Source organism: Zingiber officinale, chromosome 9B (genome assembly GCF_018446385.1).
Source record: "Zingiber officinale cultivar Zhangliang chromosome 9B, Zo_v1.1, whole genome shotgun sequence".
Lineage (NCBI taxonomy): Eukaryota > Viridiplantae > Streptophyta > Magnoliopsida > Zingiberales > Zingiberaceae > Zingiber > Zingiber officinale.
In genome coordinates, this window is record NC_056003.1 from 87,101,864 (window position 1) to 87,114,042 (window position 12,179).

Consider the following 12,179-nt stretch of genomic DNA (forward strand, 5'->3'; position numbering starts at 1 on the left):
ACCCCCGTTTTGAAGTCCGTCAAGCGGTGACGTTAAACCCCAAAGTCGAAGCGGCGACTATAAAAATCCCGCCTTGAAGACCCTCGAGCAGTGACGTTAAACCCCAGAATCGGAGCAGTGGCTATAAAAACCCCGCTTTGAAGACCGTCGAGCGGCGACGTTAAACCCCAGAGTCGGAGCGACGACTATAAAAACCCCGCTTTGAAGATCGTCGAGCGGCGAAGTTAAACCCTAGAGTCGGAGTGGCGACTATAAAAACCCCGCTTTGATGACCGTCGAGCGGCGACGTTAAACCCCAAAGTCGAAGCAGTGACTATAAAAACCCCGTTTTGAAGACCGTCAAGCGGCGACGTTAAACCCCAAAGTCGGAGCGGCGACTATAAATATCGGCTCTGAAGATCATCAAGCGGCGATGTTAAACCCTAGAGTCGAACGACAACTATAAATACCCGCTCTGAAGACCGTCGAGCGGCGACGTTAAACCCCAGAGTCGAACAATGACTATAAATACTTGCTCTAAAGACCATCGAGCGGCGACATTAAACCCCAGAGTCGAAGTGGCGACTATAAAATATCCGCCTGGAAGATCGTCGAGCGGCAAAGTTAAACCTCAGAGTCGGAGCGACTACTATAAAGACCCCGCCTTGAAGACCGTCGAGCGGCGACATTAAACCCAGGTCTCCACCGGTGGTCGAGCGGCGACCTTAAATCCGTGTCTTCACCGACCAGCTTATTAGAGCATCTATCTCCCCCGTTCGGGGTCGAGCTATCTTCACTGGTCTCGGACCAGCTTCAGATATTTTATCTCCTCGTTCGGGGTCGAGCGATCGTTACCGGTCTCGGACCAGTCTTATCGGATCTTCTATCTCTCTCGTTCGGGGTCGAGCTGTCTCGAAGACCGTCTTGAAGATCCCGCCTTAAAGACCGTCGAGCGACGATATTAAGCTCCGGCCTTAGAAAATCGTCTAGTGGAGACGTTAAAACCAAAGTCGAGCGCCCACTATAAACCCTGAAGGTGATCCTAGCGAATATCCTGAGTAATGAAAATACGGTAGTGACAACCGATCAGAACTACACAACTAAATACTTAGCAAGCAGGCGGCATATGAAGAAGGCACAAAATGATTTCATTAATGAACGCTGTCGAACGGCAGGAGTACAGTCAAGGCTTTGTCAACAGGATTAAAGGCCTCAATAGGATCAAAAAACAACAAAACACTCTACCGACCCCTCGCTCACTCAATAGGATCAAAGGCCTCGTCGGGAATAGCCTCGAGAAGCTGGACTCGGTTGACATCCTTGTCGGAGAAAGCTTTAGGAAGGTGGTCGCTTGTCTTCAGCTAGACGAGCGTGGCATCGATGGCTAGTTCGAACGAGTGGACGATCCGATCGGTCGCCTTTGCCAGAAATTGGTCCGAGCGCAAGTATTGTTGCTTCAAGACAGTAAAGCAACCCAGTTCGGCTTCCTGATAGGTCTTCAGGGCGGCACGGGAAGCTTCTAATTCCTCTTCAAGATGCTTCACTTGGCCCTGAAGTTCAGCCTCCCTAGCCGAACGACGCTCCCACTCGGCCACCAGGAAGTCCTCCGCCTTCTTCAGCTTCTCAGCTAGTTGCCGAGCGTCCTGATTCTTTTTCTCCAGGTCGGCAATGGCTTATTGCTTCCTTTTAGAAGCCAGTTCGAGTTTATGATCATATGTCTTCAATTGCGCCTCGATCTGGCCCGTCCTACTGGCCTGTTCGGCCAGCTTCTGCTATTCTTCGGCGAGAAGTCATTGGGTCTTCTCCAGTTTGTCCTTCAGACGAGTGGGCGGTGGTCCCTGGGAGGAGGAACCTTCCCTAGAAAGTTTGATCTTCTTCAGCTCGTCTTCCACTTGTGTCAGTCGCCGGCACATAGCAATATTCTCCAACCAGAACTGCAAACAAACATTAGCGTCGATCGGAGGTAAAGCATAAATTGATGAAGTTGAGAATACTAACCCCGGTGGACATTTCCAGATGGATGCCCGCAAGCGCGCCAGGAGACTTCAACGCCGCTCGAGCCCTTGCCTCCTCCCAGATGCGGGCGAGTCAGCCGCAAATGTAGACTTGGTACTGGGGAGAGCTGGGTTGGTCGCCTGGTGCCCGAAGGTCCTCTGTCGGCAGGCGAAGGATAGCCGTGATGGAACGACGCCCGCCTAACGCCGATTGAGCGGAAGCAGACAAACCTGAGGCTTGAGCAGGGCGGACTAGAAGAATGGCTGATCGGGTTATCCTCCGCCTAGCCGGAGGAAGGGAGGTGATTGGTTGAACGGGGAGCGGCTCTTGTAGCTCAGCCACGGACGGAGTCCGATCGGAGGAGGTGGCCTCCGCTGTTGCGGGAGCTGGGGACGGGACGCCTCCCCCCGCAGAAGCTTGGACAGCTGAAGTGGCAGATCGGGATGGCGCCTTCGTTCGTCGCCTCTTGCAGGAGAGCGGTACTTCGTCGCCCAAGGACCCCGAACCCTCAGCTGGAATGACGGGTGGCGCGCCGCGAACCGATCCTGGTTCGATCACCCCTCTACACTGGGTGTCCGCTCAGCGGTCTCGTCGCCCGCAGTTGTTGTTTCCCCAGCTGTGTCTTCCTGTGAGCCAATGGGAGGCGGGCCGAGTCGCTCCATCTCCTTGGCGGCCACTGCTTTGATTTCGGCCTGCTTAGCATTCATTATACCAGCCGCCCGGGCACGCATCATGATGTTAGCTGCAAAAGAAAGACAGAATCAGTTAGACCCAAAGGAAGAAGGTTAAGAAATTTCATACCTATGCTGCTCAAGAGCTTCACTCGATTTGGACTCAACCCAAACATGTACATCACTCCTTCTGGCAGCAACTTGTGGATGTTGAACTTCAGCCCGACCAACATATTTGGCAGCATGAAGGTAATCTGATTGAGTCTTATATCTCTTTAGTTCGGGCGGGGGTGGCAGGGCGATCAGCCATTGAGTTCGGAAATGGGGCCGCTCGGGAAGTCTCAAATAGAAAAAGTACTCCTTCCAGTGTCTATTGGAGAAGGGCATCTTGTCGAAGAAGACCAGACCAATACGGGATTGGAACAGATAGGTGCCCAGCTCGGACTGTTTGGGGTAGTAGAAGTAGTGGAAAACCCGAGGGGTCAGCGAGATATTGTGCACTCGGAACAACACCACCGCGCCGCACAGTAGGGGAAAGGAATTGGGGACAAGCTGGGCGAGCGAGATTTGAAAATAATTACAAACTTCAGTTATGAATGGATGGATAGGAAACCAGAGACGGGCCATGAACTGGTCTCGGAAGAAACAGATGGTGCCGGTCGGCGGGTTGTGTGGCCGGTCGGACGGTCCGGCCAGGATAATCTCGTGGTCGGAAGGAATGTCAAAGGCGTTGATAAGGTGCGCCGCATCGCCTGCGTCAAACTTAGTCTCCATGGTGGTATACCAGAGACCAAGGACGAGGTCGACTGACTGGATGGAACTGGCCATGATCGGAAAACAAAGAAGCAGAAGGACTCACTAAAGGAATCGCCGGAAACCAGAAAGCAGGATCGACAGAAGGTTCACCGGGAAAAATGGCCGAACGCCTGAAAGCGCTAAAGGGCGAGAAAGGAAAACGAAGGAACAGAAGTGGAAGCTTACAGAAAAGGGGAGCGCTGGAGTAGAAAGTCGGAGATCGCCGGAGCAATGAGCGCGGACAGTTGTCGAAGCACACAAACACAAAAACAACAGCGATGAAACAAAAGTCGGTGAAGCGGCCTTATAAAGATCAAGCCCGACTGAGCGAAGCCGTCCGATGTAGGTCATGAAAATTGACGCACGCATCCAACCGTCGAATTTGAACCGCCGCACGTCACATCATCTCTATGCATCGATCACGTGGTGACGGCGGCGGCGTCACGTGGCATTCACCTACAGGGGCACATTTAATGAGCTCCATTATCGAGCATGGCCACATGCTCAGTTTAATGACGGTGATTTACGTGAATTCCGAGGAAATTCGGATGACGTCAGCTTTGATCGCCCCGCGGACCAGGACCTGGAGTGGTGAATTTTGCATTAGTACCGGCACACGTATCACCGAACAGCGAAGTGAGGCCGGTCGGACCCTCTACAGCAGCATGACCGAGCGATCGACGGAACACTAGACTAATTTCGTCCAGTCAGTCGGACCTCCGGCCTCCTTCGACTAGACTTGAAGGGAAGACATGTGATCCGGTAATAAGTAGGGGTGATGACACGTGGAAAGTCAATGGTCAACGCCGTGAGTATCCGGTCGAGTGGGTGTATGTGTGTCCGATTCTGCATTACAGCTCGGCCTGATGTCGAGCTTCCGACGCTAAGAAGACTTAAGCATGACTAGCAAGGAGGAAGGAGGGCCGAGCGGCCTCCCTGCTCGGTCGACCGAGGAGCGCGGCTTCAAGCCTGCAAATATAGTTTCTTCGCTCGGCGAGACAAGACCCGGATTGCACTGAACCATGTTAACTCGTGTTCGAGCAAGACCTGTGTGTGTCGAATGCCGGACTAGTCGAGGCAAAATTTGCCCAAGTGGAACCACCAATATTTTACCACGTAACCTTTTGCTGTTGTGTAACAGATGCATTAAATTCGAGATTAATGCAGAATCAAAATGGTCGAGTGATAATGAGTGAAACGGTGGGCGTTTCACTACTCGGCGAGTAATGATTATTAATCGACCATCGACCATTAACGCTGCTGTTGATCTGAGCTCCTATATAAGTGACCACCAATGCTTGGTGGGAATCACGGTCAACCGTTGTATCCTATGAAATAGATGAGCCGGAGGTGGGCGAATCTGTTTCAAGGAAACTGCGTTAATCGCAGGCCTTGGTCCGCAGCTCAAAACCCGACCGGCCATCTGCCAGACTTGCCGGTCTGCAATGCTAATCTGCCATACCTGCCGCTCTACAACGCAAATATGCCTCCTGTCACTCTGCAACGCAGACTTACAGCTCTATCGCTCTACAACGCAGACCTATCGCTCTGTCGCTCTACAACGCAGACCTGTCGCTCTGCAATGCAGACCTGTCGCTCTGCAACGCAGACCTGTCGCTTTGCAACGCAGACTTGTCGCTCTGCAACGCAGACCTACCGCTCTACAACGCAGACCTGCCGCTCTACAACACAGATCTGCCGCTTTGTAACGCAGACTTGTCGCTCTGCAACGCAGACCTCTAGCTCAGCCAATCTGCCCGCTCGGCAATACAGATCTACTACTCGGCTGATCAGCCCACTCGGTGTCTCAGTCCGCTATTCGGCACGTAACAGAAACCAGCCCTTATTGGCAGCCTGACATTATCCGCTCAGGTCATTTCGACTGTAAGTTGAATTTAATTCAGTGTAGTTTAAATTTAATTAATACCCACAAATCTCCGGCAACAGATTATTTATTCTAACAATCTTGAAACAGACTCGATTCTGTTGAGATGACCACAGAACAGAATGTTGAGGTGCAACAGATTCAACATGTGGAACATCTTCTGTTAAGATGGCCCCGATTGGAATTGTGCCAACCAGAGAAGTTCAGTGGATTGAACTTTAAGAGGTGGCAGCAGAAGATGCTCTTCTACCTGACCATGCTCAATCTGGCTCGGTTCTTGACCGAGGACCCTCCCATGCGTGCTGAGGATACTGATGTGCAAACCACCAGTACATTGGAGGCATGGACTCATTCTGAGTTCCTCTGCCGAAACTACATCCTCAACTGCCTTGCCGACTCGCTGTACGCTGTGTATAGCATGAAGAGAACGGTTAAGGAGCTGTGGGAGTCCCTGGACAAGAAGTACAAGACGGAGGATGCAGGGGCCAAGAAGTTCATCGTGGGTCGATTCCTGAATTACAAGATGGTTGACTCTAAAATGGTGATCAGCTAAGTCCAGGAGCTTTAGGTGATCTTACACGAGATCCACTCAGAAGGGATGGTTCTGAGTGAAACCTTCCAGGTGGTTGCTATCATTGAGAAGCTGCCTCCCGGCTGGAAGGATTTCAAAAACTACCTGAAGCACAAGCGGAAGGAGATGAATATGGAGGAACTCATTATTAGACTTCGTATCGAAGAAGACAACAACAGTTCAGAGAGCAAACTATTCTCTCAGGCTACTGTGAAAGACAACGTGGTCGAGCATGGTCAAATTTTGAAACGGAAGAACCCTAAGTCTTCCAAGATGAGACCCGGAGGAGGCATTAGTAAGAAGAAGTTCTCTGGGAAGTGCATCAACTGTGACAAAGTAGGTCACAAATCTTTAGAGTGCAAGAAGCCGAAGAAGAAGCAGGAGGCCAACCTGAACGAGGGACCAGAAATGGAAGACCTCTGCACAGTGGTCTCAGAATTGAACCTGGTCGGTTCAAACCCGCGACAATGGTGGATCGATACTGGAGCCACCAGACATGTGTGCTGTAACAAAGAACTGCTCCACAACTTCAAAGAAGTCACTGGAGACAAACTGTTCATGGGAAACTTAACAACCTCGGACATCATGGGCCAAGAAAAGGTGATGTTGAAGATGACCTCGGGCAAAGACCTTACTCTAAACAATGTGTTGTATGTTCTGGAGATTCGGAAGAATCTAGTGTCCTGATCACTGTTAGGCAAGCATGACTTTCGCATTATTTTTGAGTCGGGCAGAGTTGTATTGTCCAAGAATGGAATGCTTGTAGGAAGGGACTATGTATCTGATGGGTTATTCAAACTTAATGTAATGGCCATTATGCCCAAGATAAATAAAAATGAAAACTCTTCTACTTATATGCTTTAGCCTTCGTGTTTGTGGCATGGTAGACTAGGACATGTTAACTATGATGTGTTGCGTAAATTAATAAATATGCAAAGCATATATACCTACATTCCACCTTGACCCAAAACACAAGTGTGAGATTTGTGTTGAAGCGAAAATGACAAGGTTATCCTTTCAACATATTGAAAGAAGTAACGAACCACTCGGGCTAATCTACACTGACGTGTGCGACCTGAAAGGTACTTCATCACTTTTGTAGATGATAACGCAAAATACTGTTATGTGTATCTTTTTAAAAGTAAGGATGAAGCTATAGAAAAATTTGCTCTCTATAAGAATGAGGTTGAAAACCAACTTAATAGAAAGATTAATGTCGTTCGAAGTAACTGAGACAGTGAATATGTATCACCGTTTGTTGAGTTGTGTGCTGAACATGGGATTAAACACGAAACAACAGCTCCTTATACTCCTTAGCAAAATGGAGTTGCTGAGAGAAAGAATCGAAGTCTAAAGGAGATGATGAATGCTCTTCTATTGAGCTCTGGATTGCCAGAGTTCATATGGGGGGAAGCTGTGTTAACATCTAATTACCTTTTAAATAAGGTACTTCGAAAGAAAATAGATAAGAGCCCTTATGAGTTGTGCAATGGAAGACAACCGTCCTACAAATATTTACGAATGTGGGAGTATTTTGTCAAAGTTTTGGTGCCTAATCCGAAAAGGATTAAGACAGGACTAAAGACTGTTATTGCATATTTATTGGATATGCACATAACAGCAATGCTTATCGGTTTGTTGTGTATGAATCACAAATACTGGAGATACACAAGAACTCGATAATAGAATTGAGAAATACCTCGTTCTTCGAGCATGTATTTTCGTATAAGACTCGAGAGGATGCTAGCTCCTCAAGCCGGACATATGAAACACAAGGTGAAGATGATGATAAGGAACCAGTGGAGGTTGAGCTTAGACAGAGCAAAAGAGCTCGGGTAGAAAAATTCTATGGATCAGATTTTATCACTTTCATGTTGGAAAGTGAGCCCTGAAGTTACTTAGAAGTTGTAGGTTCTCATGATGAACCTCACTGGAGAGAAGCGATTGCATCTGAGATAGACTCTATCTTGCATAATCACACTTGGGAACTTGTGGATCTTCCTCCGGGAAGTAAACCACTAGGTTGCAAGTGGATCTTCAAGAAGAAAATGAAATCAGATGGCACAATTGATAAGTATAAGGTCAGATTGGTAATTAAAGGATACCGACGACAAAAAGGCCTTAATTACTTTGATACGTATTCTCCGGTATCGAAAATAACTTTCATTAGAGTATTGTTGGCTATTGTCGCTCTATGGAATCTCGAAATACATCAGATGGATATAAAGACTGTCTTTCTAAATGGAGATTTAGAAGAGAAAATCTACATGGAGCAACCTGAGGGGTTTTCTATGCCAGGACAGAAAAATAAGGTATGTAAATTGGTGAAATCATTATATGACTTGAAATAAGCACCAAACTAGTGACATGAAAAATTTAATAATGTCATGAAGGAATGTGGATTCAAGATCAATGAATGTGATAAATGTGTCTATATGAAAGTCACAAAGAGTGACTATGTCATCTTATGTTTATATGTAGATGACATACTTATCATTGAGAGTAATTATAAGATAATCAAATCCACTAAAGATATGTTGAACTCAAGATTTGACATGAAAGACATGGGCCTAGCTGATTTGATTCTAGGAATCAAAATTTTTAGAACAACAGAAGGACTTATTCTTAGTCAGTCTCATTACGTGGACAAGATTCTTGAGAAATTCACCAAGGGTGATACTGCGTTGGCACGAACGTCGATAGATACGAGTCAACATCTATTGAAAAATTGAGGTCAAAGTATCTCTCAGCTAGAGTACTCTCGAGTGATTGGAAATCTAATGTACCTGATGAGTTGTACACGACCAGACTTTGTCTATGCAGTAAGTAAACTGAGTAGATACACGAGTAATCTCAGTGTTGAGCACTGAAAAGGGATAACAAGAGTACTGAGGTACTTAAGGTACACTCGTGAATATGGTCTGTACTATACGAGATATCCTGCTGTACTCGAAGGATACATCGATGCAAGTTGGATATCTAACATAAAAGACTCTAAGTTTACGAGCGGATATGTATTCACTCTGGGAGGTACAGCTATTTCCTGAAAATCTTCTAAGTAAACCGTAATAACCATATCCACGATGGAATCTGAGTTTGTAGCTCTCGAGAAATATGGTGAAGAGGTTGTATGGCTACGATAATTCTTAGAAGATATTCCACGATGGTCAAAACCTGTGCCGACAATTTGCATACATTGCAAAGTCAATCAGCAATTGGTCGGGCACAGAGTCATCTGTATAATGATAAGTATAGACATATACGTCGTAGACATAATACCATTAGACAACTACTCTCAATGGGAGTTATCACTATTGACCATGTGAGGTCAAAGGATAACCTAGCGGATCTGCTAACCAAAGGGTTAAATCGAGAGTTAGTTGCACGCTTATCACGAGGAATGAGCTTGATGTCGTTGTTAGCAATCAATGCAAAAGACACCTAACCTATGCTGACTGGAGATCCCAAGAACTAGGTTCAAAGGGACAACTAATCTGCACTGACTAGACACACTGTAGGGGATAGCCCAATGAAACAATGACTAGATCAGGGTAAGCCGATGGGCTTTTAATGATCAAGAAGAGTATATGACAACTTTTGAGGGATCACCTATGTGAGAAAGAAGTGGGGCCGCTTCGAAAAGAATTAGAGACATAATTCTTATAGCTTCTCACAGAACCAAACATGTTTATGGCCAAGAATGAACACACTCATGAGAACTGAGTTGTATCATGGAGAGTCTTGGGTGAGATTTGCCACTTCTTACACAGACGGCAGAATGATTCAAGGACATCGTGTCTACTATCAGCCAGTAAGCAACTAGATCTTCATAAGGGAAGGTTCAAAGGGTAAAACCTACTTATCCTGTACTTGACTCAACTATTGAATTAATGTTATCACATACCCTATCTCCATTCATGTGGGAGATTGTTGAATATGTGTGAATGGAGAAGAGATGGAAGAGGATAAAAGCTCCATTGTGAATGAGAATTTAGTCCCACATTGGAAGTTTCATGGCATGTTGGTTGGTTTATATTGATTCACATGCATTGGGAATGTGAATAAATGCATAAGAGAGGCTCTCTCTCACGCTGGGTGCGCAAGGAGGGTACAAATCTAAGGCCTGGATTGCACTGAAACATGTTGACTCATGTGCAGGCACGACCTGTGCGTGTTAAATGCCGGACCGGTCGGGGAAAAATTTACCTAAGTGGAACAACCAATAGTTTACCATGTAAATCTTTTGCTGCTGTGTAACGGATGCATTAAATTCGAGATTAATGCAGAATCAAAATGGTGGAGTGATAATGAGTCAAACGGTGAGTGTTTCACTGCTCGACGAGTAATGGTCATTAATCGACCATTAACGTTGTCATTGATCTGAGCTCCTATATAAGGAGGTTGTGATCATAGGAAGAGGACACACGACAACATAAAGCAGAAGCTCTCTACCTTCGTTCCCCTCCTCCTCTGTCGTACAACTCCTGCTCGGCACAGTGCCTGCGATAGAAATCGAGTGTCACTCAGTTCGCCGTGACCACCAGTGCTTGGTGGGAATCATGGTCAACCGTTGTATCATGGAAAACAGATGACCATCGTAAGCCTCAAAGCATAGTCAAAGGTGGGTGAATCTGTTTCAAGGAAACTGTGTCAATCGCAGGCCTCGGTCTGCAACTCAAAATCCGATCGGCCATCTGCTAGACCTGTCGCTCTACAACGCTGATATGCCAGACCTGCCGCTCTGCAACGTTGATCTGCTAAACCTGCCGCTCTGCAACGCAGATCTACCGGACCTGTCACTCTGCAACGCAGACTTGCAGCTCTGTCGCTCTGCAACGCAGACCTGTCACTCTGCAACGCAGACCTGTTGTTCTGCAACGCAGACCTGCCGCTCTACAACACAAACCTGTCGCTCTGCAATGCAGACCTGTCGTTGTACAACACAGACTTACAGCTCAGCCGATCTGCCCGCTCGACAATACATACCTGCTATTCGGCTGATCAGCCCGCTCAGCGACTCAGTCTGCTATTCAGCACGTAGCAGAAATCAGCCCTTGCTGGCAGTCTGAGATTATCCGCTCAGGTCATTTCGACTATAAGTTGAATTTAATTCAGTGTAGTTTAAATTCAACTAATGCATCGTAAATTTTCGGCAATAGATTATTTATTCCAACATATCGAATATCCATCTTCATACTCATATCTATTAAAAAATGAGATATGTTTATACTAATAATTTTTCTTATATCCATCCAACTATCATTAATCAACAAAATCATATTAGAATTAATATCATATTAAAAAAATAGATTAAATATTTATATACCCTACTTCTAATATCAACAAAAAAAAATAGTGAATTTTGATATATATATATATATATATATATAATTTATTCGGGTCAGATATCATGTATTGATAGTTCCTCCATACTCTTCTTTATACAGATCGAATATCAATCCTCTATTGGGTTCAGAAGAAATTGCTATTCCTAGAAGCTAGCAACTAGCTTTTACATCGTTATAGAAACTAGCATCTAACTTCTACATCGTGTAGAAGCTAGCAACTAGCATAGCTTCTACGTTTGTAAAAGCTAGTTGTTAGTTTTTACAATAATGACTTTGTATATGTGATTTTACTTCTTCAGTGATGGTCTGGTTAAAATATTTCAATGAGTAAAATAAACAATAGAAATTTCATGACAATTACTACATTTAGATGAATATTATTTGATCACAATAGACCATGTAGAAATTAGCATGTAGCTTCTACAATGTATAAAAGCTAGTTGTTAGCTTTTACAATGTATAGAAGTTAATTATTAGCTTTTACGACAATAATATTATATCATTTTGATTTTACTTCTCTAAATAATAATCTGGTTAAAATAATATTTCAATAAATAAAATAAACATGTAAACTCTATTATAATTATTATATTTCAAATGAATATTTTGAGCATATAGAACTTAATATGCAGCTTCTACAATATCACTAAATTCATGAGTATTTCAAGATAAAATTATGGGACGAGCGTCCATTTAACTTTATTTTTTTGATAAAAGACATGCAAATATGATGTTTTTTTTAATTTGGGCGGCTTTTGATTTTGATTTTTTTTTTTAAATTTCTAACCTTAAACAATAAAAAAAAATTCTTGATTAAATTGCTAAATATTAATAGAACACAAATTTCAAATATTTTTGAAAATTAATTAACCTAAGGATAAAAATTAAAGAGCAAAAAAATCAAATGACTTTTTTTTTTTAATTATTAGGTGGCA